This window comes from Oratosquilla oratoria, chromosome 36, assembly GCF_046742065.1.
Source record: "Oratosquilla oratoria isolate Oo_2021 chromosome 36, ASM4674206v1, whole genome shotgun sequence".
NCBI lineage: Eukaryota > Metazoa > Arthropoda > Malacostraca > Stomatopoda > Squillidae > Oratosquilla > Oratosquilla oratoria.
Genome location: NC_134812.1, coordinates 34,081,532 through 34,109,031, shown reverse-complemented (window position 1 = coordinate 34,109,031; position 27,500 = coordinate 34,081,532). Strand labels below are relative to the sequence as shown.

At 41.0% G+C, this 27,500-nt stretch overlaps 1 protein-coding gene across 4 annotated transcripts in view; it reads right to left on the bottom strand.

Annotated features, from left to right (window-relative positions):
* The window catches only part of LOC143018952 (uncharacterized), a 258,421-nt gene that overhangs the window by 73,194 nt on the left and 157,727 nt on the right, over positions 1–27,500 (bottom strand). Inside the window, exon 1 of one of the 4 annotated variants that reach the window (XM_076174577.1) lies at positions 23,032–23,118. The exons of 2 other annotated variants lie outside the window; for them this stretch is intronic. The gene's annotated coding sequence lies outside the window, so the exon portion shown is untranslated. Of the gene's footprint in view, positions 1–9,145; positions 9,571–23,031; positions 23,119–27,500 lie in introns of those variants that run through there. One more of the 4 variants, XM_076174576.1, reaches the window with a different exon arrangement.

Sequence of the window (27,500 nt, the reverse complement as noted above, 5' to 3'; positions counted from 1 at the left end):
CGAGAGGAGTTCGAAGCCCAACACTTCGTCATCGACTCCTCGAACTCAATAAAATCGTCACAACAAATCAGTGCGGTGCTATTGCGCCGGTTGACATTTCAGAGGCGAATGCAAGCGTGGCGTTTACGTCTTCCACGCTGGCGGCGCGTCCCAGGAGACCTAAACTCGACGCAAACATCCATAAATATAATAAGCGTACCACAAAACAACAGCGGCGGCAGATAGCGTGAGAATCGAATTCTTTATCTTGTTTACATGATCTGATTATTTCAGACCTTCGTGGCTCTCTTGACAAGACCCCGAAGCCTCACAAGAGTCCGCTCTTGCAATTTCAGCCCTCGATGTGTAGCCTCCACACGCTATGCAATCAAGTGCCCTGAGAACCTGTGGGTGTAGGACAAAACACCACCCGGACGAAACATCCCCCGTACTATATCAACACCACCATCAAATTACTACAATCACCACCATCACATCGCCAACCCCAATCATATCATCACCACCATCATCATAATTATCACCACCATCGTCATTACCACAACATCACCACCACTATCATTACCACAACATCACCATCACGAGTGAAATATATTTGGGGGTGTTTCGTCCCGATGGGGTGTTCGCCCAGGGGTGTTTTGTTCGGGTGCATTTCGACCGATTTTTTATTTCCCCCCGGATACGAGAACCTATGAACAATGTTTCGACGCGGTCTCGGATCACGTGATGGACTCCTGACCAACAACTATTACATTCCTGTACTGTGATGCTTTCAACCCCTGGGTGGTGAACGACCTCAGGACCGCTGAGTTAGCAAGCCAAGTCAACGGCACTACACCAACAATCCGGTGTGTGTGTGTGTGTGTGTGTGTGTGTGTGTGTGTGTGTGTGTGTTAGTAACATACAAACTGGAATGTAGTGCCACATTTATAAGAGCTCTGGATGGCCTGACAAAAGCCTACCATCTGTATCATGTTTCTATGTATAGTGGAAAAAAAATGAGGATATAAATTTGCCATGAAAAAACGAGACAAAATTGTCCATGCGAACATAAATGGGTATAATCTGAAATGCATAATTTCGCTTGGTACCGGAACGGCCTTCCGACAGCACACCCATGGATGCAAACCAAACTAGCGAGATCCTGTTTCTCGAAATATTATAAAGGATTACAAAGGAGGAGCATGCCGACAGGAGACCTTTTGGTCCATAACTAGATCGGACGCAAAAAATAGTGATAAATAAATAAACAAATCAAAATCATAATAATATGAATAAATAAATAAATAAATAAAAATAATATAAATAACAGTTTTGAATCCGCGCGCGCGTTACCAAATCGCATTTACCCAATTGAAGTGTACAGGAATGGAGCCAACACTCGTGGAGTCCTGTCTCATACTCTCAAATTTACATCAGTTATCCCGAAAGAGAAATATTTTTTTTCCTGCTAACAAGCATTCCTCGCCCAGGCATCGCGCCGAAGCATCTTCCGCGAAATCCTTGTTTGTCCTGACAGGCGTGATCCGGCATTAGTGTGTGCGCGTGAGACTGAATATACACACACACACACACACACACACACACACACACACACTCCCTTCGCTGCCGAGGGGATGGGAGGTGTTTCTGCCACAGAAGTGAAAAAATCGCCTAACGTCAGCCAAAATAATAAAAAGTGCCTTCCGGTACGGTGACGACAGGAAGGCAGGGTTAAAGGGATTTTCTCTCTCGCGCGCCAGGCGATTTTATTCAAGTCAGTCCCTGGCTCTAATACCAATCGATCTTATGCAGCGGTGTGTGTGTGTGTGTGTGTGCGAGAGAGAGAACCTTATTGTCGTCTTCAAATTACATCGACACCTTCACTTTCACTAGCGGAGCAGCCCCGAGGGGATGGCACTCGCTCTCTAGACTCAGCCTATGTATTCTACCAACATCGGATGGGCGTCAGAGAGAATCATTTCCCTACCATCCATCTTTAAATTTTATCAACATCCTTACCTACAGCCCCATGTACCAGACACTGTATCCAAATCAAACCCAAGATATCGGTCTACCAACTTCAAATGCACTTTCCCAATGGTGTTTTCACATAAGGAGGGCTTGGAAATGGTGACTGCTTCCTCCTCATCCTACAATAAGCCAATTACATACAAACAGTCCCACACTAATCCAACCGACAACAGTCTAAAGTTCCTTCCCAGAAAAACTTATGAGAGGGCCAGGGCTCCCAATCATTCCAATGAGGCCGTGATTACTATTATTTTTTTTTTCTGACTACCACCCAACATGGCATCCCTTCAATGGCAAAAATGAACCTATATTAAATAGCTTTTTTTGTACTAGATGGCTATCTCACTTCTATTCTATCTGCCACAAAGCTCATTTATTCATGTACACGATATCCCCTTCAATACAAAAATGGTTTATTTTTTTCATTTTTCATTTTTTTTCTGACAATTACCCAGCTCTATCACATTTCACTTGTGTTAAATGTGTATTCCATTTGCCAGTTTTACTTTCATGTATATAAAATGAATTTGATTTTTTTTAATTTTACTTTCCTGTATATACAATGAATCTGATTTTTTTTAATTTGTCTTAGCATTTTGGCACTATCCAGAAATATCCATCCACTACCTCCCTCAGTTCATTAATAGAAATTAGGAGAAATGAATAATGCCAACACATACCCTTGCATCACACCACTTGTTGCCACTTTCCACTCACACACTTTTCTTTTATTTATATTTCTCACCTATATTTCCATCAAAAAATCTTCCCTCAACTTGAGCACAGTGCCTTGTTATAGTATTTCCTATTTTCCACAGCAGTTGATTGTATGAGACCTTGAAAAAGGTTTTTCTGAAGTACTGGTATACATGACCCATCTACCACTTTCTTTCAAGCTCAATTTTCACAATTTTTTCTTCTTCACAGAACCTTCAAGAGATTCTAAAAAGACCCGCAAGGACCAAAACCAACATGTTTGCTTATTGATGATCAATCCACCTTTCACATATCTATCCAACCCCTTTCCTACATTTTTTTCATTGAAGGTAGTGACTATGCCAAGACTGCATATTTTCTTTAAGAGAAAATCCTCCCTACTATCTTCTCTGGGCTGCATACAGAGTGAATACTTTACACATAATTATCCCAGCACTCCTCCATGTCTTCTTTTAATTTGATCTTCCAATCATATCCACCTGGTATGTTAGTTAAAAAAAAACTCAAGCTTAATTCTGATAACTTATAGAACAGAGTAAGCTCTTCCTGATGACAGTAAAATCAACTTAGTACCTTAGCCATCACTTCATGTCATCATCCTCATTTAACACCTTTAATCATTTAAAAATCACCATATCTATTATTCTCTGTCCTAGGCTTGTACAACTATCATCTTCACCTTTTTCATACAGCATGGAGAAATCTTATTCATTCCTGCTGCACCATCTTGGTTGTCTAGGGGTTAATTTCCTAATCTTACAAAATATTCCCAACACTGGACCAGTAAATTGGTTTCTTCAATGAATTTTGCAATTCAAACTACATAATATACAAATGAAAAATGAAAATGTTGCTTGTAATATCTGCAGAAAGAGAAAAATTTAATTCAAACAATGGTCAAGAATTCCCCAAATTAAGGTGACTTTAGATTTCCATATGAAAGATACATGCAAATCAAAAAGTTGAAGTATAAACTATCAATACTAGCTCAAGAATTACATAACTCTGTACAAGTATATTTCTTTTTTTGATACTACCCTACAGATTTTAAAGCTACACTGTTTTGTCATGGCTGTACAGTGATGACTTGCCCTGCACTGTGTAAACCAATTTTCTAGTTAAAAACTTCCAGATTCAAGTAAAACTACACTAAGATGCCTTCCCATATACGTATGTCTTTGGAAAGAAATGTCGGATGTTGTTTGTGTTGTACTAGTGTAGGTCAGTTTCCATGCCACTGGCTTAGGGTAGTACAAGGTGGGGAGTGGTCACCTCTCCATATGTTAAAGCAGTGGTTCTTAACCTTGTTGGAGGTACTGAACCCCGCAAGTTTCATACATGCATTCATCGAACCCTTCGTAGTTGGAAAAATAAAATGTGTTTTTTTTTTTCTTCAAATTCAAAACATAGGAACTATATACTGTATTAGTGCACAAACTGCACCATGGAAATGCACTCAAAGATACTGGAGTGATCTCAGCCCGATTCATAGAATGAGTGTCAGCTTAGCAGGGATATAATTCCATATGGAAGAGAGGATCTTAGTAGATTTTAATTAAAGAGTGATTACAAAGATAATTTGATATCCATTTTGATGAGCCATAACCAGCATGTTGCTGGTTCTGCACTAAACCTATTTCACCCTAGGTGAACTTCCTCTACATCTGGTAGTCTTTAATTTGGATTCACAACTGGTCAAGATCAAAACAGTCCAATCAAGGAAGTTGTCTAAACACTTCTTATACCTCTCCGGTTTTCTCTCTCACTAATCCTTTGAGGCTGTTAGACCTCATTGCTCAGTTGTACTACACTAAAAATTCCAGTTTTAATGTCAGTAATTCTTCATATGAATTTACCTGTGGTAGCCCATACCCTGGACATGATAAAGTCTGTGTGCTTTATATTCTAGATTTTTCAACAGTATTCCACTGCTTAGCTAATCTTAATTCTATTTCACTCCTATATTAGCCCCACATGTACACTGAAAGACAAAATGGACAAAACCTGGAGTTCTGAGCTTGGCTTTGAGGCTAATGTTCTTCATTAAACATAGAAGTGAAAGCTTCAAAAGGTGCTGACGTTAATTCTATTCTGATCCCTAACTGTAATTTAAGTCTTGATTAGATTTTACATTTCCCAATAATTTTACTACTGAAACTGCTTCCCTTCCTCTACTCTGGTTTGGAACAGTAATATGATGTCCGCATTTCATCTGATCTGTTCATCATGAGTCTAACATTATTAAAACTGAAAATGTATTATAACTAATGGTGTGGTATTCAACATCAACTGGTCCACCTTGATATCCATGAGTATCTATGACCAGTTTCTAAAAATATGTTGAAAAGAGCTGGAGATTTAGGTCTGTCTTGCCTCACCTTTTGTGTCAAGTAACATTAGTTTGTATGCACTTGGGCTGTTTGGGCAAGTAACAGTCACTGATGGGAATCAGAAAGAGGCGCAGGAATCAAACCCACAACAAGGAAAATGTGAAACCAAATGCTTTTAATTGCACCTCCTCTTTAGCAATGTTGACTTATCACTATTGACCAAGTCCATGTGGACAGTCATTTTCCCATTAGCTTGATCACAGTGAGCAATGCAATGGTCATGTCCTTTCCTTTTTTCATACGCACTGAGGAGAGCTTAGGCTATTCCAATAGGCTCGACAGTTTTCAGTGATATCACTGCTGATTCTCCTTCCGCTCACATGATAGGCATTTTGTCATCTTCCAGTGGATAAGTAGTGTTGACAAATGCATAATTCATATGTGTTTGGAAGTTAACAAGTTTAGAACAGGACAGTAGCCACCTCTTGATGCAAATTACCATTCTGTCACTGACCTATCTTCTTGGTCTTAGACGATGTTCAGTTTTGCTTGTTTGTTCTTTTAACTCTCACAATTTAGCAGGTCTTCTTGTTGTAACTGTTTTCATCCATACATTTTCTTTCATAAATTTTTCAGTCCTTCATCTTTTCAAGTTAAAATTTTCTGTTCTGCCATACATTCTACAATGTTCTTGAAGCTCTCCCCTGTCAGAGAATCTAGAGAACTGTAATTACCTAACCAATAGTAGCCATGGCACATCAGTTGGTTGCACAGCAAGGTGAGGATCATGCACCAGAAGACACACCTGCAACCAAAGTCATCGCCTTTACCTTGTGCATTTGGAGTGTTGGGGCAGGTAAGAGTGAAGTGCACAACCTAGTTATGAACCAAAAGATCTCCTGTCAGCATGCTCCTCCCTTGTAATCCTTTGTAATCTATTGTGATATTTTCAAAGCTCAAATTGTAACAAAATAATTTGTTCTCCTTTCCACGAACTTGTCCACTCTGTAAGCAACAGTGTAAGATACAGATACGTTTATTTGACAAACTGGCATGGTGCAGCAGTCAAGCCCATAGCAAGATGCTTCCATGACCTCTACATGCTGGCCCAGGCCACAGCAGAAACACAATGGTGATTGTGCTAGGTTTCCACATGTTTATAGTGTTTTATATCATGATATTTCCCAACTTTTCAAGATTCGTAAGGGGAAAACAAACTTGCTGACTTTTGCATTAGTCAGTGATAAAAAAATACATCAATAAATAAAAGAATAAAGAAATTTTTGAAAAATAAGAAGTACAGCAGCTCTAGCTTTAGTGTAATCAGTTATCTCTTAAGGCTTAATTTTGTGATGTATGTAGGATGTCTTTCTTTCCTTAGCTGTTGGATAAAATGCTATAGATGTATAATTGTAAATGTGAGTCTTATAAGTCATATGTATACCATTATTAGTTATCCTTCCCACCAAAAGGGTACCAAGTTTATGAACATCATCTGGTGCTCACTAAAATAAATAAAATCTCAGTACCCAAGTTAAAAAATTGTCATAGCTGGATTACCACTACAAGGAAGAACGTTTGTAAAATATAATACTGACTAACTTCTGACAGCTGTCAGAAATAGGTTGGCTAAGCACATGAAGAAACTCCATTAAGTATCTTCTAATATGATTACCTTGTTCAACAGGATGACTAGCAATGCACAAACACCAGCAAACATGCAATACATTTTGAAAGAACCAAGAATGTGGCTCTTGGACTCTGACCAATGCTAATATTGACGGGGCCCTGTGGTGATGGGTTTCTACTGGTCACATGCCTCCCATTACTGTTCTCATTCATGTACATTCCCACAAAATACTGTTCATTCATTTTAACATAGTCCCTTTAATCCCTTCTGAACTTCAGCGGCAATTTACCTTTTATTGTAGTACTTCTCCAGCTGTTTTACTCAGCTCTATGGAGTGACGGGGATAAAGCTATCATGATTAACACTTGTGCCAAGTGGCTACTGCCAGAGTATGTTACTCAGATGCATGAACCAAATTACCTTCTCAAGAAACATGGCCCCCAAGTTATCAGGGGTTAAGATGGGAAGAACCTCTGAATTTCAGACCAGTATCCTTGAACAAAGTGAGTTAAATCTTATGAAAAAAATTGATAAAAAATAAAAGTACAGAAGGTGAAGTTTATGGTAACTAACAAATTCTGTATCAGAAAAGTAAAGTACTGAGTGACAAAACTAATGAATTTTTATTTGAGTGATTGATGCCCTCCTTGAGAGATGGTCCAGTGAATTGTGTATATTTGGATGGAAAATTCTTTTGATATGATGCTTTAGACTGTGGAAACTGGAAAATGATAGAAGATTCATAAGAAGAATCCCAAAATGTATGAAGGATCTTCAGAAAAATACTGTAGATTCATGACAGCAGCAGTGAAGGATAAGTTGCATTGGAGAGATTAACTACCGGGATAACACAAACCCCAGTGCTGACATCTGCATTATTGTTAACATACTGTGCACCACCAACAAATTGGACGAAATACACAACTATGCTAACTTATTTGCTAATGGTACATAGGAAAGAGTGAGGAAAAGTGTAAACTGCTACAGGAGATTTGAATAAGGTATGTAAATGGAGCCAGTAGTCTAACTATATACGGTTACCCTATATACTGGGAGGGTTCGTCTCCTGAAAGGGTAGTAGCCAACCAAAGAATGAGTTATTCTTTTGGTCGCTTGTACAGTATCTATTATTCCAACAATGAATTTTACTTATTACATCAAGGAAAAGGTCAATTCAGTTGTTGCCATAAGTTTCATTGCTTGGAAATTCTTACCCCCACAGTAGCTGAGAATTATGGTCCTCACACCCTTCAATGGATACATGGAAAGATCCTCTGGAATGATGTCTGCATGGCAACTGTATGGAAATATTTTTATGTCAACCAGCTGAAAATAGTATTAGGAGGTAGTTGACTCTCTCTGTATTTAAAGGTGGAGGAAAGCAATCAGAATTGATCAAGAAAAATCTGGACTAAGTATGGTATGAAAGCCAATTATGGTCCCTCAGAGCTACACCTCCAAATGGAAGCAAGAAGACTGATAGGGTTTAAGGATGACCACAATGTGCATGTTCCCATTGTTTCTTTCTCGGAGATAACTAGGGTTTATTATTATTTTGAGGTATCTGTTTCATCTATTTACTTGTGCTTGTGTTATTTCACAAGACAGTTGTTTCATTATATATCTTTCATTCCATATTTTCTTCACCTTGTATCAAAGTTTTTCAAGCATCTTGTTCTGATACTTAACGGGTATTTATATTTCTTCATCTAGTAGACCTGTTTTTATAATCACAATATACTTACATTCAGGCCCCCCCAAACAGCTTCAAATGCTGAACCAGTCATGTAATTTGTCTCACACCAACTAGTTATTTTCATGTTCCCTTTTTTCATCTTTATCTTCTTGACTTTCTCTTAACTTTCTCCTGTTCTCTATACAGTTCCTCCTTTTTTGCTGTATGCCTTAAACTTAATTCCCATACTCCTACATTGTTGTAACCACTACATCTTCACCATCTTATCCATGATATTACTCACTATCACATTCTTATTTTATCAAGCCTTTATGCTTTCGATATTTCTATTCTATATCATCTGCTGCTTGCCAACAATCATACCTGTGTATGGTGTCTAAAATTTAAATATATCAAATTTATTTTTCCAATTCATAACATCTCATATTTCTTTCCGTTTCACATTATTAATGATGATAAGATATAAAAAAATGTATGATACAAACAACAAAAATATTTTAAGTTTAAGTCAAAAATTCGTCTCATCGTAAACAGTAAACACGCCCATACCAATGAAATAAATTTCTCCAAAAATATCCATTCAAATTTTAAAGTCTCCCCCATGACTGCGAACAGAAACTTGTCAACAACACCTGGTGCGACGAAGCCAGAAACAATACAAAGATCAGTAAACATAAACAATTTTTCTAATAACCCCGTATCAACAGTAAAAGTATAAATCAACAGACTAAAACTCTGTGAAAAAGTAACCAATCCACAAACCTTGCAGACCAGCGTAGAGCGCAGGTTCCTTGCTTGTGATCTAAAAGCACCGTTTGACAGGGCAATCACTGGTCACCCTTCTCAAAATAGAAAAACTTTCCTCACTACACTCGTTACACACACAGCTTTCACAACGCGATTTCCATGATCATGTATTAAAATATAATCTTCACCAATGATTGTATTTCCAAATCACTAAAAATATATACAAATGTCACAGACCACTTCGATCGCTTTACAGAGCACTATATAATTTTGCAAGATATTTCAAACAGTAGATTCCCCATGTCTCTTGAAATCCTATACATAGGTGTAGATAATGCTTCTTTGCATTCATCTTTACATTTCCATCTCTCCCTTCTGGTGAAAAGAAAGTTTATCACAAGCTCCGTAGTCACGTCACCCTGCTCTTCCCTCCCCACTGGTCAAAGTCACTCTGAAGTTCCGAACGCGAAATTCGAGCAAGTTTTGTTTGGCGCGATTCCTCATGAGTTGCCACGTACACCTAGAAAAATAATTCCCACCAACAGGACTTCAATTCCACGCACACTTATCGAATAAACATGCTCATAACAGATAATATTGGTTCAGTTACGTGTCAAACATTTCACGAATTTAGATTTATACGTACTTTTGTGATTAGTTTATGTAGTATTAGAAGAAAAGAGGAATACGGCAGTTTTGACGATAAGAATGAAAGAAAGAAAAAAATAGACCCTTGTTATGTCTTCTACTTTTATTTCACTACTACAACGCATATACCAACAAACTGTGGGGGGTTTCAATTGTAAATGGATTTCTACGTAAAATTTCCATTCAAATTTGGTGCTACCTTTGAAGTAAATATTGTCACTCAACACTGATTGCCCCCCTCCACCCACCAAACACACCCTTGTTCGAACCCTATACCCATGTAAACGTGATTCATAAACTGAACTCCATAGCGAATATAAAGTTACTAAATGAAATACCAATGTAACCATTTCGTGAATTGATCAAAACAACTTATAATAATAGAACCGAATCGTTACAGCTACAGCCATGAAATTTTACTTGTTTAATTGAACCTAAGCCGGAGTCACAAGCAGTGTTTCGAAAGGAAAGCTGAGCCCTAAGGACGATGCCCATACACCTAAGATGATACATGTTGCCAGTTATTATTTTCAGGTTAACTCACCTGTTGATGCCACTACCATTACCTTTCGAAACATGCCACACAAGTAACCCAATACACGTGAGTATTCACTTATTCTACCAATAAGCGAGGAAGAGGAGTTGATTTATCTCTAAATTAAGCATACAACTCTGACTCTGACTTCCACAACTGACCATTGTATAAGAAGTAGCATGCTCACAAACACGCACAAACGCACGCACGCGTTTTACCTCCTCAACAACCACCACAACCTAACCTTACTTGGCCAGCCATACTACCAATCATGTATACCTGCTTCACTGATACTTAGACACAGCTAATACTCACCATTTCTCCATTTTCTTGCATGTTTCAGGTGGTGCAAAACACGGTACATGCTTATACTGCACTGTAAACATTTGCCACGGCTATTCGAAAACAGGGGTACGAAGTGGGGGGGGGAGAAGCGCGAGATGAAATGCGGGTGGGTATGGGGGGGTTGGAGGTTTGTGGGGGTTGTCAGTGAGTCAATAGCAAAGACGCATACAACGCTATGGGAAAAGGCACGCCCCCACCCCCGTATGTTCTCACCAACATGTACTGCATAGTACTCTAGTTCTGTATCGCTATTTCTCTGAATATTACGAAATTAAAGCTCGTCTGAAGAATCGAAGCCAGATGATCTTTGTCCACCAGCCTCTACTTTGTTTTTCTGACTCATCATAACCGGACGAATGAGACTGCACCACTTAATTAGTATTTTTTTCCTTCCTTTTTTAATATTTTCCTTTTGAGAGACTGGAATAAACTCATTTACCCCGTATTCCTCACTCCTGTTTTTGACGAATCTTTATCAAACTAATTCAAAATAATACCTATTCTAGTCTATAACACCAAAAACTTAGCTGCAATGCGATGGTATTGACAAGAATCGCACTCGAGACCCAAGATTGATCTTATATGTACTAATGATTTTCTCAACCCTGTTAAGGAGATTAACAGAGTCAGGGCATGCCTTGACTCTTTCCAAGAGAAAATGGAGAAATTGGGACACCCCCACCCTCCAGCCCCCTTTTTCCACTTCGATTAGTCGCTTTTTACAACTCGGATGGGCACACATGGCGGTTTTCTTGTCCCCCGCCAAAGGAGCACGGGAAGAGAGCCTTTGGGCTGGTAATTTCAGAACAATAGAAACGAGGGGTAGTGGCCATCAGCGAATATTCAATGTGCGTATGTGTGTGTGTGTGTGTGTGTGTGTGTGTGTGTGTGTGTGTGTGTGTGTGTGTGTGTGTGTGCGTGTGTGTGTATTTACCTAGTTGTACCTAGTTGTATTTTACGGGAAGGGGAGCTATGCTCGTGATGTCCCGTCTTCGTATCTCATTTTATCTAAACTATTTTTGAATTCATGTATTGTTGTGTGTGTGTGTGTGTGTGTATGTGTGATTCACCATGGTCTCGGATCACGTGTTGGACTCATGATCGACATTATTTCCCTCACACGCACACACACTCAACTCTCGGCCTGAGTTGGAGTAACGACTCGCAGCGCAGTGATACTGAAATTATTTCACCCCTGGGCAAGATTCGAACCCGGACCGCCGTAGTGGCAGCCGGGAACTCTACCAACTGTGCCACGTGTGTGTGTGTGTGTGTGTGTGTGTGTGTGTGTGTGTGTGTGTGTCACACAATAGTCTTGGATCATGTGCTGCACTCGTAATTAACGCATACTGCACTCTCGGATAGGAGCTCACAGCTTGGACTGGACGATTCATAGATAATGAATGAATGCTCTGTTTCTAAACACCCGACACCTTGAGACAGTTACGGAATGGAGAGTTTGTAATGCCTCCATGCCGTAAGTGAGACATGATCTCCAGGATGAGATGTTGAGAAGGAAACGACACCAATTAGCCATGTGTGTGTGTGATTCACCATGGTCTTTGGACCACGTGCTCAACTCGTGATCGACAGCTATTTCCCTTCCGGAAGAGAGCTCAGAGCTCGTATGACCGATCTATGGGTAATGCTGTGACCTTACACGCACACACACACACCCAACTCCCCGCCCACGAGAGTTGGAGTAGCGACTCGAATCGCAGCGATACTGAAATTATTTCAGCCCTGGACAGGATTCGAACCCGGACCGCCGTAGTCACAGTGTGTGTGTGTGTGTGTGTGTGTGTGTGTGTGTGTGTGTGTGTGTGTGTGTGTGTATGTGTGTGTGTGTTACTACAAGAACAACTTGTGTGTGTGAGTGAGGGTTACTACAAGAACAACTTGTAGAAACCCACCCTTCACTTTTAGTTCATAGTGAATTTTTCATCTAATTATAGAAAGCTCCTTCCTAACCAAAGGGCCTACGGCATTTATTCTCCTTGCCTTTTTATTTATCTATTTACATATGAGTATACTTGTTTACTTATCTAATTTATTCACTCGTTCATCTATTTATGCAAAGGCCGGGCTTGGGTGCCTCATTACGGTCGTCTTGGGTGAATCTGGACCTAATAATCTCGAACCGCACCGACCACATCACCAATGTGCCTTCTCCGCACTGTATCGGTTTTCTCTCGTCCATTAAAGGTTTGTAATTTAACCCTTTGTTGCGGCAGCCTTCGCCAAACCCACTCGCTTGCGAAAGAGTTAATTTAGATTAACTCCTCCTTCCGTAACGGGTGGCACTTTCCCTTTCACTCTGGCTGCCGTCAGGCGATTTCATTCGCTTCCGTGGCATCCACAAAAATTAGTCAAGTGGTTCATGGATTGCCAATTCAAAATAAGATCAACACTGTGAGTACTACGGACAATGCAGAAATATACCAAATTATTTGCTTTCCAATCTAGTGTTCTCCTTCAGAATTTCAAAATTCAGAAGTTTGTGCCTCATTACTTTGCTGGATAATATCCCTTGTGATTATACAGTAGGACGAATGCCTTACTATTAATGAACGTGTACAACATCATTACAACGTCTCTTTTCTTGGTTCTTGCGCGCCAATGTGACAACTGTTGCGAGTTCGTTTGAGAAGAAACGACGTCGGTTACAATATATATATATATATATATATATATATATATATATATATATATATATATATATATATATATATATATATATATATATATATATATATATATATATATATATACATATAATCTCCATGCACCAAATTACCTTTACGTCATATATTGAGAAGCTAAATTGCGAACTGAGAGAAATTAATGTTAGATACATTTATGAAATGTTCTTACGGAAGTCTTTAATATTGTGAGCGAAGTCTTCTAGATATCCAAATTCACAACATTTGACAAGAATGGGCCCTGTGTAAAGCAGGTGCTATTCCTTCTCATATTTCCACTTTCCTATTGTTCAACACATCTCCGGCCATTCCCATCTCATTTTCAGTCACTCTCTTGTGAATACAGAATGGAAACTATTCATTATTTCACACCAACTTTTGTTTCATCATATACTATCCCATTCGGCATTGGCTAATTGGAGCTTCCTTCTCTATATACTCAGTTTGATGTTTACAAATCTATAGAACAGTAGATTTGTCTTTACATCTATCAATTATACATCTTTAATATTTCTCCTTTTCTAATTCTTCTGCATTTCTTGTTCTCCTGTATGTTTCTGCTCTATTAATTTTTTTTTTCAATTCTCTCTCGCGCACATACAAACACACAAAACCCGTCAGTATTATTTTTTTTGTATTTCTATCATTTTTCTCTAAGTGCATAGCCCGGCCTCATTCCACGTTCTTAAGTATAGTCTACTGCAAGGTATCTTTAACAGCATCCCTCTATTAAAGTCTTACTTTCTTCCGGTACCATCCCATTAATTTTTTTCACATTGTTCATACCATTTATTTTATTTTTTCCTCTACCTAGCCACTGATTTGTTACTTTGTGGATATCATCCCGTCTACATTGGTGCATCCCGATTTAAATTTCTTTTATGTTATCAAAACCACTTTACCGGTCTTGTCCTGCACTTTACAGTAATTATTACATGACGTGAGGTTCCTTAGGTTTCTGTGGGTCTTGTTTTCTCCTTCTGGTCAAACTGTCCTGTGTTCTTTATTCCGTTTCAAAACTATGAGACATTTTTAATACTACTTTTCTACCCAGCGTGTCTTAACTCTTCATAATACTGCCTGTTTCATTTCATTTTTCTATTAATTTCGTTGTTCCTCCAGATATATGTTTTCCGCCTTTGTTACTTTCTCCAGTTTGTTTTTTAACTTGTTCTTCTCAATTTGTTTTTTCTCATACGCGTTTTTTAATGACTTCGTTTAAATGAGCTGCCAAGCTCGTTAGCATTAATCCTTGAGCTTAAATGTTACGATTCATTGTTTTCCTTGCGTTTTCCATGCCAAGTACCCTAAAAAAATCATTCATCTTTGTTCTTGTTGCTTTTGGTTGCCGATCCACATTTTGAAATCCATTTGCATTTATTTTACTTTCGCGCGTCTGCATATGTTTGTGTGTGTGTGTGTGTGTGTGTGTGTGTGTGTGTGTGTGTGTGTGTGTGTGTGTGTGTGTGTGTGTTTGGTCTACCTTAACTTGCACTGCATGCTATTTACCATCTGTTTGGAAGTTGTACTTCTTAATTTATTCATATTTTCTTTATGTGCGCGAACACACACCTTTAAAGACAAACAAGGTGAATTATACACGCAAACATGTAGACGCAATTGCGTATGCAGACACATATATTTCAACATACAAAATCAAGAGCGCAAGACAAGTAAAGCTAATACAAACACGCACAAAATACATGTGAACCTCAACTGCTACAAATGAGTGTAGAGCACCCAGAGTTAAAGGTAAACGAACTAATTAGAATTCAACTTAAGACAAGTGAAGACTAGATAACGGGGTTGGTTCGTTCCTGTAACACACACACACACACACACACACACACACACACACACGCATGTCATTTCCCTAACGACAGGCCCTGTGGTTCTTTTGCTTTTTTTTTTTCAACGTTCCGCACGTAGGGTTTTTATTTTTCTTCGTCCTTTCCTTCCTGCCGACCTCCTTCCCTGTTCACGTAGCTCAACTCCCTTTTACCCATCCACCCCTTTCACGTTTCTTTTTTTTTATGTTTTAATCCTGCTTTTATATCCAATCTCCCTTTACAGTGTCCGCCATCTTCTCTGTCCTAAAAGTTTATTTATGCGCGACCACTTAGTACACAGACTTTTATCCTCCGGGTCCTTCACGTCTGCTATTCACTCATCCTTCTTAATCCTCCACACTGCGGTCTCGTCTTTTCTCTCCGCACCGACAGATATCTTTCCCCGTTTTCTTCTTCCCATCCTCTGCCTACCTTTCACCCTTTCTTACACCACTTTCTCTTTCTCCTCTACCCCCACCCCCCACGCCAACCACCGCCATTCAGACCCCCCCCCCTCTCCGATTTCCACTTGTTCACCGAACGTGTTTGGCTGCACTCCACCTCCTCTCCTCCACTTACCACTCCACTTTTTCCCCCATCCTCCGATGAGTCTAGTCTTCCAGGAGCGTCCCAAGCTCATCCGGGACACGGCGGGCAGCCACACCAATGATACGACACAGATCAGACTGAATGCAACGCACATCAAGAACTGACTGTGCCTTGTAAATAATTTGAAGAATCATAAACTATATATATCTATCGATTTACAACTAAATCATAGTAATATAGATACGAATTCTTTTAAGTATGATGAAAAGGTTTGCTAAAATTTCACATTTGCGTGATAACTTCCCGCTATTTGTCCGGTCAACCGTGCTTTCTTCAGCTAATTAGACCGTTGAAATTCGTAAATGTCACATTATAGGTGATCAGAACACCACCTTTTGTAATTATCACAAACCTTTCAACGGTCTCCAAATGACCATGTAACTTGATATTTACACCGGCGTGGTAATGCCCTTTACAGACTTTAAACTTGTCAGTGTTGGGCAATTCGATTCATCAAAAGATATGTCACCTTTAGTGGAACAACAGAGTTAACGGCAGACTGACTAAACTAAATCAAGACTTTAAGCATCGACGGCAACTTATTCCTTATGACGTCATGTCTGGCCAGTCTGCTGCCGTAACGTCCGTCGCTTCTACTTTATTACGTGTAAATGGCGGCATGGTGCATCCCGCACCCATCAAAAACCATTATACAGTTCCCTTAAATAGTATTTCCCAGCAATTTTCTTCTTCTGGACATGTATGCAGAACGCATAACTACCATTTACCAATGTTCTGCTGGGGGTTAAAACTTTTTATTGCAACTCGCAGTTCCTAAAATTTAGCCTAATAATCCACATCTAAAGAAATCTGTTATGGGCTTTGTCGTCTTATCTTTTGTTTCCTCAGTTTGTTTTACGTTATGATAATAACGCTCTCTCTCGCGCGCGAGCGTGTGTGTGAGTCACCATGGTCTTGGATCACGTGTTGGACTTGTGATCGACACCTATTTCCCTCCCGGAAGAGAGCTCATATATGACCGATCTATGGGTAATGCTTTGACCTTCCACGCACGCACACACCCCCAATACCCCGCCCACGAGAGTTGGAGTAACGACTCGCCGCAGCCCTCGGCGGCCGCGAATGCTACCATCGCGCCATCGAGTCCTCTGTGTGTGTATTCACTTTGGTCTTTGAATCACATGCTGGACTCGTGCACGGCAGCTATTTCCCTCCCGGAAGAGAGCTCAGAACTCGTAAGACCGATCTATGGGTAATGCTGTGACTTTAAACACACCCACCCAACTCTCCGCCCACGAGAGTTGGAGTAACGACTCGAAGCGCAGCGATACTGAAATTAATTCAGCCCTGGGCAGGATCGGACCCGGACCACCGTAGTGACAGTCGGGGACTCTACCAACCGCGCCACCGAGTCGTGTGTGTGTATGTGTATGTGTGTGTGTGTGTGTGTGTGTGTGTGTGTGTGTGTGTGTGTGTTTGTGTGCGCGCGCGCGCGTGCATAATTTTACTTCTAATTGTAATGTTCAGTAGCAAGCGATTATGCTCGTGAGCCAACTCGTGTCCTTAGAATAAATTTATCCTTAAAATCGTGTGCGTGCGTGTGTGTGTGTGTGTGTGTGTGTGTGTGTGTGTGTGTGTGTGTGTGTGTGTGAGAGAGAGAGAGAGAGAGAGAGAGAGAGAGAGAGAGAGAGAGAGAGAGAGAGAGAGAGAGAGACAGAGAGAGAGGTGCAAAATAACAGCGTATACTAGAATTACACAGCGGGATTGTCCTATTGCTCGCAAGTACTACCATTTTCTCTTATGACCAGGTCTGGCGCTGCTATTTGGCTGTTCGCAAGCACCAGCTCTTTGTAGATCTCGAACTCCCATAAAACTAGTGCTTGCGATGCATGACTTCTCATCAGCTAAAATTGTCCAAGTTTTATGTGTGGAGTTTTTTGTACTTTTTCCTGGCCTTCGTAGTCTTCTCAACTGAGCAGCTTCGCATTTCCCAAAATTATAGCGGTGCTCTCGCGATTACCCACAAACAAAAAGAGTTTGGTTCTCTTCAGTGGTTGGGAAACTTGGTAGATTAGAGTTCTGTGCACCGACGAGCGACCTAGCACCCGACGACGCGGCCCTGGGACTGGGAGACCGACGCTCCAGCGGTGTCACCGCGCCGACCACAAACGGCGCATGCATGACTGGCCGGCCATCGCCACTGCCTGCGTCGCCGTCTTCTCTTTTTCCCACCGGAAACTTAGAGACCGCGAACTCACCGTGACGGAAGATCTGTCGAACCGGTCGGGGGAAAAAAGACGTGGCTTAAAACAGGTCGTGTCTGACGGTAGGCAATCATCTGTCTTAAAACAATATATGTGCTTGCATACATACATTACAATTACGCACCTTTACACATACGCACATATACACACAAAGGTACACCATATGCTTAACGATAGTCTCCCTCGCATAAAGTCAGATCTTTTCCTTACAGTTATCAGTGACTACCATTCGTCCTGGCTGTCCATAGGCGAAGCGTGACTATGCCGCACACGCCTTCCCACCTTTACTCTACTCCGTATGTAGTGGACAACCCACACAATGACCCTTGCCGATACTTAGTCCACCTTCTCTAAACATTTTGACCCTAAAACATGGTGAAATAACTGTGAGCATTTTGTGTTCCGTGGCCAACGGGTTTTAGTCGACTGCGGGGCGGACTCGGAAGAAAACGGGGTTTGGATCAACACAGTGAAAACGAAACACAGGTATAATGGTTTAAAGGAAATCAAACGATTTTACTCTCCTCGGCTGGGAAGCCTTATCTGCATTCCCTCGTCCATTCACATCGCCACGCAAATATCTATTCAAGTTATACATAGTGAACCAACATCATTCCCCGTCGAGCCATTTACATTCCTTATACAGAATTTCAACTACGCTATTCTCTATACAGCATAACCGGATGAGCGGTGTGTGTGTGTGTGTGTGTGTGTGTGTGTGTGTGTGTGTGTGTGTGTGTGTGTGTGTCATTCACCAAGGTCTTCGACCACGTGTTGGACTCGTGATCAACACCTATTTCCCTCCCGGAAGAGCTCAAAGCTCATATATGACCGATCTATGGGTATTGCTGTGACCTTACACGCACATACACCCACAACTCCCCGACCATGAGAGTTGGAGTAACAACCCGCAGCGCAGCGATACTGAAATTATTTCAGCCCTGGGCGGGATTCGAACCCGGACCGCCGTAGTGCTAGCCGGGAACTCTACCAACAGCGCCATCGAGTCGTGTGTGTGTGTGTGTGTGTGTAATAATAATAATCATAGGTGTAATAATAATAATAATAATAATAATAATAATAATCAGTTTATTGGGTATAGCAGCATTACTATGTGTGTGTGTGTGTGTGTGTGTGTGTGTGTGTGTGTGTGTGTGTGTGTGTGTGTGTGTGTGTATGTGTGTGTATGTGTGTGTGTGAAAGCTACATCGACTAAGTACCTATTGACAGGACACGGGCTGGAACCCGACGCGCTCAATCGACAAAAGCCCAAACGACTTCTTCTTACAAGTGGCATCTCGAGCGTTTTTACGCAACGCTGGCGATGACTAATCACCCACGTCACCAAACATTAACGTCTACAACTTCAACTCTGAATGATCATCTTAAAGCACCTCAATCTCAAAGACCTGAGAAGGGAGAAGGTGTTGTATATATTTAGCTTCGGTAAACGACCCCACCGACAAGAGCAGTCTTCAAAAAGATCGACTCCTGGTGCTTCTGAGGTTATAATACAACAGTGTCTTCGTCACCCGAAGAGTTGAGCGACTCTTCCATTTATAGCTGGTTTGGGAACCTCACTGTCGGACAAAGGTATGAAAGTTAGGTACTGTTAAAGCATTGCAATAACAGGCTGAAATTTGTCAATTCTATTTTTGTCTGGTTCGAAGCTATCGTATCTGAAGGCAGAATGGTAATTAATACATACATAAACGATAAGTAATTTCGTTTTCTTTTCCCATTGATTACATTAAAGATGTATGTAGAAATAAAATATTTTCAGCAAGTGCATATCGCTTATCCAACCACAACTAGTAACATAAAACGCATATGAAAAATATTGGGGAAATATGTGTATAATATCAGAATATACAGAATTTAAATACATTTCTGTAGCCCAACTGAGGTTCTGGTGGAGTTCACATTAACCTTCTCATGCTTCGATTTTTCGTTGAAGGGACAGACGGAGTTCCCTAGTCCCCTCACTCCGTCCCATTCGGCTGCTTTTTCCGACACGCATGAGAACGTCGTGGCGGAATTACCCCCCCACCAAAAAAAAATATATATATATAGCGATAGAGAGAGAGAGAGAGGGACCAGCAAGAGGTAGAGTCATAGAAGAGGCAATGGACATGTCCCAGGGAACAACATAAAAGAGAGACTGTTGTGGTACAAGACTATCATCATTCCTTTATGGACAGAGAATTTAAACTCGAACACAGACAACAAACGATGCGTGGCCCTGGTCCGTATGGACGCTCCAAAGCCCCTAAACTATTGACTTCATATTACCATGGAAGGATGAGGTGAAGGGTGCCTTGGGTAAAAGGGGAATATCTGTCGAGCAGATAAGTGAGAGGACAAAAGATAGGTGTGAGTGGAGAGTGGCTGTGAATGGATGAGAAATTGACGCGGCCCGAATGGACGAGGGTAAGGGGGGGGGAGTCACCACGGAATGAAGCGGTGGGGTTAAACCAGCTTCGGCTGTCAGGTCCCAGTGTGACGGTGCTGTGCTTTGTTGCATTGATTTTGACCCAGGCAGTGAGTGGGTAACTGGGGTGACTTTATCAATGAACAGTAAGATTTGACAACAAAAACGTGTTTGATGGATTATAGGTTGTATGCCTTGACTGAGCCAATCCCCTTGAGGGAGAAAAGGGTTTTTCACAAATAATTAAATGAATTTTAGTTGTCTTTCATGTGTTTGGCAATTTAACACATTCTTGGCAAAGTAATGCAAACACTAAACGGACTAAATGCTTCACCAAAAGTGAAATAATGGCCTCAAGCTGTCAGGACATAGATTTATCATCGAAGTTGGTGGGAACAATTTCGCCAAGCGCGTCGCGTCGCCAAATGAATGGGATAAACTTCCTAAAGAGGCAATGGAATGCAGTACAGTTAACAGTTTTAAGATTCTGTCGGAGCCACACCAAAGTAATATGCTGCACAGTAATGCTGGTCAATTTATCAGTTTGTTTGTGTGATTGTTTAATTCTTTTATCTATTTATTTGTCTATCATTTACTTATTTCGATAGCCGATCTCATTATGGAGAGAAAGGTCTCCTGTCGTCTTGCTTGGCCGCTACTACCCACTGTACTGAAATACATTTCCTATTATTTACGTTTATCAAATATTACAAGTTAGCTTGGGCCATTTTCCCGGCCACACCTGTACAATGTTCTCATTATGTTCGAAGGAATCGTACAACACACACCAGAATATAAAGGAAAAGGTGGTAGGAGAGCACGGATTGGATTAGGAACACTATCTTACTGATATTTCAACTACAAGTCTTCTTCAGAAGACAAAACGTCAGCAGACAGTATTCCTGACACAACCCGTGTTTTCTTACCTTTCCCACTTGTCTCGCCTTCAAATATCACCCTGGGGTCGAATTTATCAAATATCCTAACCCCTAAGTCTAGAGATAAATCTTCAAAATGGTGGAGATTTTACCTAAATCAGCTGTCCATAATGTCTAGACATAAACATTTAGGTCGTCGACATAATAGGGATTTAGGTAAAACCTCCGCCATTAGGGTTAGGATCTTTTATAAATTAGGGTTAGGATCTTCTTTAAATTAGGACTAGGATTTTATATATTTATAAATTAGGGGTAGGATTCTATATATTTATAAATTAGGGGTAGGATTTTATATATTTATAAATTAGGGGTAGGATTTTATATATTTATAAATTAGGGGTAGGATTTTATATATTTATAAATTAGGGCTAGGATTTTATATATTTATAATTTAGGGCTAAGATTTTATATATTCATTAATTAGGGTTAGGATCTTTTGTAAATTCGGCATCTGGATCCTAGGTACGGCTGAGCACAGAAAATGTTGGTTTATCTGGACCAATGTAAACAACTTCTCTACAATCAGATTTACTATAAAAACAAACAACTCATGTGTTTACGAGATGCGGAGACACTTTGCAGCTAGGCACGCTAATCGTTCGTTCATATCAACTGTGATCTAAAATGAATAAAGAAAAATATATACCTTGGTGTACTATGAATACTGTATGTCTCCAACTGCACATAAGATGGTATTGGACAGAGGTAAGCTGGAAGAATTTACTTGAACCCCCAGGGGGGGTGATAGATAGAAAGTGACAGAGACAAGAGAGTGAGAGACTGAGAAAGTGAGAGAGAGAGTGAGAGAGAGAGTGAATGAGAGAGAGATGGAAAGAGAAAGAGAATGAGAAATCAAAGACACTAAAAATGTGAGATATCATATACCCGTTATGGTCAAGCCAGTGTGTTTCTGTGTGTGTATGTGTGATTCACCATGGTCTTGGATCACATGTTGGACTCGTGATCGACAGCTATTTCCCTCCCGAAAGAGAGCTTAGAGCTTCTATGACCGATCTATAGGTAATGCTGTTACCTTACACGCACACACACACACCCAACTACCCGATCACGAGAGTTGGAGTAACGACTCGCAGCGTAGTGATACTAAAATCATTTCAGCCCTGAGCGGGGCTCGAACACGGACCACCGTGGTGGTGGCCGGGAACTATACCAACAGCGCCATCGAGTCGTGTATGTGTGTGTGTGTTTCTATTTAACGTCACAAACTTCCCCCTTCAGAAAGGGCTTTTTGAAGCAACGATCTTAATGTAGGATGTCTGTACTACGAACTCGCATGTTGCCTGGTAGGACTCGATCCGCCTCCTTTGCGAAAAATTAAAAAGTCCTGCACACGCCGACAACTCTAGTAAATTGTGTCAGAAGCGGTGCATGTACTCTAAAACTAGATAATAAAGCATAAGAAAACAGGAATTAGTGAAAATATGATACAGTGTATATGCAGAATGAAAACTGTGTGTGTGTGTGTGTGTGTGTGTGTGTGTGTGTGTGTGTGTATTTATCTAGTATCATACGAAAAGGTAGCTATGCTCGTGATGACCGTCTTTGTGAGTGTGTGTGTGTTTAAGCTTACATAGTCCCGAAAATAAACGAGAACACTCGAAGCACATCAACCACCTACCTTATAGACTAGATTCTTGGCTTGGAGGTAAAAGAGCTCGAAGGTGTGGACGTCCCGTAGCAGCGCGATGGACACGTAGAACCTGCGAGGGAACATAAAAAAGAATGAAAGAAAACGGGAGGGCGTGAGCCCTATCTGGTGCCTACCTCAGACTAGTTACACTATTCCACCTCCTCTCCACAAGGTGTGTCTTCCAGAAACACCACCGCACGGGCTCAAAAAAAGCCCGTGGGAGTGATACTTCACTCCCAAATCAAAAAGAAAAGGAAAGAAGAGAAATGAAAGAAAAAAAAAACGCCATTCCCCTCCTCCCACCTCCCAATTCCCCATAGACACAACACGTTTTTACAGATGCGACGTACGTGAATTATTCTTGCACGGTGTGTCAATCACCACGATCTTTGGACCACGTGTTGGACCAGTGATCGACAGCTATTATCCTCCCAGGTGAGAGCTATGATATTCATATATGGCCCAATCTATAGGTGGTGCTGTGACCTTACACACATAAACCCGAACTCCTTCGCTAGGTGGGGCCGGCTCGTACTCTGTGTGTGTGTGTGTGTGTGTGTGTGTGTGTGTGTGTGTGTGTGTGTGTGTGTGTGTGTGTTTCACGATGGTCTTGAATCATATACATATATGACCAACCTATTGGTAATGCAGTGACCTTACACGCACACACACACACCCAACTCCCCGCCCACGAGAGTTGGAGTAACGACTCGAACCGCAGAGATACTGAAATTATTTCAGCCTCGGGCAGGATTCGAACCCGGACCGCCGTAGTCACAGTCGGGTACTCTACCAACAGTGCCAACGAGTCATGTCGTGGTCGTGTGTGTGTGTGTGTGTGTGTGTGTGTGTGTGTGCGTGTGTGTGTGTGTGTGTGTGTGCGTGTGTGTGTGTGTGTGTCTTTGTGTGTATTTGTGTTTCTTGGATCTTGTGTATTCTAACGTCATGTGGCTATTGTCCGGTCAATGAAATGTTGAACTGAATACTACGTGAGTCTCTTATTATTTATTCTTTAAGGAGCCCAAGCCATGTGAGCCACTACAGCCGGGGTAAGTGGCAGTCACTCACACCCGGTGTCTACCAAGCCGCGACTTTGCGTTTTCGAGGTAAAAACAACCCCCAGCCCATTTTTTTTTTTTTTTTTTTTTTCTTTTTTTTTAATCCAGTCTCTCGTTAAAAAATCACTTTATCTATATGGAGACATACTTGATACAGTTTGTAATGTCCCATTTAGGCATTTTTCATTGACAACCACAATGATTACAAACCCATCGTACGAGCTTCCCATTTATTCTTCCAAGTAATTCTTGTAGTGCATAACTTTCAAAACACGTACTTAATTTGATAGAATAAAAAACAATAAATGAATTGAAAAATATTTATTTGCATCTATTCTAAGTCGTGTAGAGAGACATGTCACCACATTCAATTTGTCCTTCAAAAGCAGACATAAGCAACACAGCGTAGCTGCGAATATCTACGTTGCCCTGGAAGCCTCCTGGCCCTGCAATTCTCCTGGAACAGGAACACTCTGGAATTGTGGAAGCGTCAAGACACCTTCCAGCACGAGACAGTCCTAAATGGTTGACCAAGTCCCATTTAACGACGTCGCGAACAGCCTCCGGGCTCTTCGCGGACAATGGGGAGGACTGGGCAGTCGAATAAAAGCCCTCGAAGCCCAAAATAATAGTCTTCAAGCAGAACTGGAGGAGGAGCGGCTCAAATGCAAAGAGCTCCAAAAGATCCACAAGGAGAAATTCATGGAAGACAGGTCTGTATAGACCACGACGATGAGACAACATTCCCATGGATTTGCTCTCAACAGAAAACAGCCGGCGGAGATTAAACTCCTGAAAATGGAACGTCATCTTCTTAAGAATCAAGTTAATGTGTATAAAGGTCTACTACAGCGGTGTATGGAGGAGGAAATCAATTCGCGACTGGAACACCAATTTGAAGATTTCAAGGCAAGAATGGAGGTTCAATTCCAAGCTAATCAGAAAGAGAACACCAATCTCGAGGAAAAAGTGAGGCGGCTACAAGAATAGGTTGAGAAACAAGGCAGAGAGCTGAAGGAAGTTCAGAAAGCCCAAAAAGAGGACCGAAAGTCACGAAGCGTCCAAGAGCCCCGAAAACAGACATCTTCGCTCGACGTGGAAGGCCCTAAAGAGCTCGCAATGCCTTCAAAGCCGCCTCCACCTCCACCAATGCCATGCATTCCTCCTCCTCCACCACCAACACCGCTTTTACCACCAATAAATGGTGAAAAGGAAGAAAAAGTTACCAAGAGACCAAGAAATATGGCTGGAAAGTCAGACACACGCTTACTACTTCTGGAAGAGATCCGACGAGGTGTCAAATTACGACCCTCAGCACCAAAAAAGGAGGATAAGACCACGGAAAGCGTTGAGGAAAGCCCAAAAGCGATCAATTCGCAAGGGACAAAGCCCAAGGAAAGCGTACAAGCGATTAATTCGCAACAAAGAGTTGATACACCTCCTCCACCGCCGATGCCTTCAATTCCTCCTCCCCCGCCTCTTCCTCAACCAAGGAACCGTCCTTCGATTACGAAGAGAATCGAAGGTTCTACTAGGGACTGTGACAGCGTAAAGGGCAAACAAATGCCTCCAGCAGACACTCGCTCCCTCCTTATGGAGCAAATAAGAAAGGGCGTTGAACTGCGACCCCTTAATAAGCCCTCAGTTCAGCCGATGAGTCTCAAAACCAAGACATCATCCATCCACGAAGAGCCAATCCACATCAAAAACGTGGACTAGGATGCTAAACAAGAGGACAAACCGAGGGACGAGGCAGTGACAGATCTAAGATCACGCCTTATGGACGAGATACGGGCTGGCATCAAGCTGCGACCGACCTCGGCGTTATCGAAGGTAAAGCCCGCGTCAAAGGATGACTTAACCCAGGTCATGTCGCGCGCCCTGGAGGCTAGGGCCGCCTTCATTCAGGGCGACGATTCGGATGATGAAGCCCAAATTGACGACGAAGACGATTGGGAGTGATCAGTCTTCAGCCCATTGTTTCAACAAGGTAAGTCTTCATTCCCTTCTTTATCGTCACTTCTTCCTACAAGCTCACGGAAAGTGGATGAAATGAAAGTTTGGCAAAGAATGGTCACGGTCTTGAAAATCGGGAAGATGTCGACATAAACCGTCTCGCATTTGATTTTGTATACCCATATACACATGCCCATATATAAACCGTCCCGCATTTGATTTGGCATGCCCATATATATGCCCATACGAAGTCATTTCAACGTACTTCACATCCGCGCCCGCGCGCGAGTGTGTGTGTGTGTGTGTGTGTGTGTGTGTGTGTGTGTATACTCCTTCATACTCTTTCGTCTTTTAGTCATGCAACACTATGTGAGTGACCTTCCTGTATATATATATATGTATATATACAAAGGATTACAAAGTCGGAGCATGCCGACAGGAGACCTTTTGGTCCATATCTAGGTCGGATGCGAAAAAATCATAATAATAATAAAATAATAAATAAAAACTATAATAATGTAAGTAACAAATAAAATACATAAATAAATGCATAGGCATAGTTGAATAATAAACAAACAGGTAAATAGTAATAAATTGACATATATAACTAATAATAAATGAAAATCAAACAGACGAATGATAAAAGAAAAACAAATAATATAAGATAAAGTATGACCATTATATCATCTTCCTTAGGTGTTTATCTAAATGATTCTTAAAGCTTCGAACTGAATTACATTGCACTACCTGTGCAGGAAGTTTATTCCATTCATTAACTACACGATTGGCAAAGTTGTTTCTACCTACTTCCAAATTGAATCTATTTCCGGACAGTTTGAGACCATTGGTTCTTGTCCGATTCTCATTTAATGTGAAAATGCTGTCACTTTTGATGTTGTCAATTCCCTTTAAAATTTTAAAGACCTGTATCAAGTCACCTCTGAGTCTACGCTTTTTTTAGGGAAAACAGATTCATATGTTTTGGTCGATTTTCGTTTGATTAATTTTTGATATTTGGAATCTGTTTTGTGACTCGCAGTTGTTCTTTTTTCAAGTCTTTCAATGTCTTTAATGAGATTCGGTGACAATACGGAAACAGCATATTCCAAATGTGGACGTACTTTCGATTCATATAGCTTGTTAATGAGAGATGGACTTTTGAAATCGAAAGATCGCGCAATCAGTCCTAGAATCTTATTTGCTTTCTCAGAGGCTGAAATATACTGCTTGGATGATTTGAAGTCGTTACTCATAATTACGGCCGTGATCTTTTTTCACTATCCACTTTTCTTAACGATAGCATTATTGAGGAAAGCGAAGAAGCCGAATTAATATACGCAACTAAGAAGTTTAATATCCTTTTATGTCCTCCTCCACCCGGCCCCGATGGGCCTATCAATTCCTCCTCCCCCGCCCCCGGCCTCTTCCTCAACCAAGGAACCC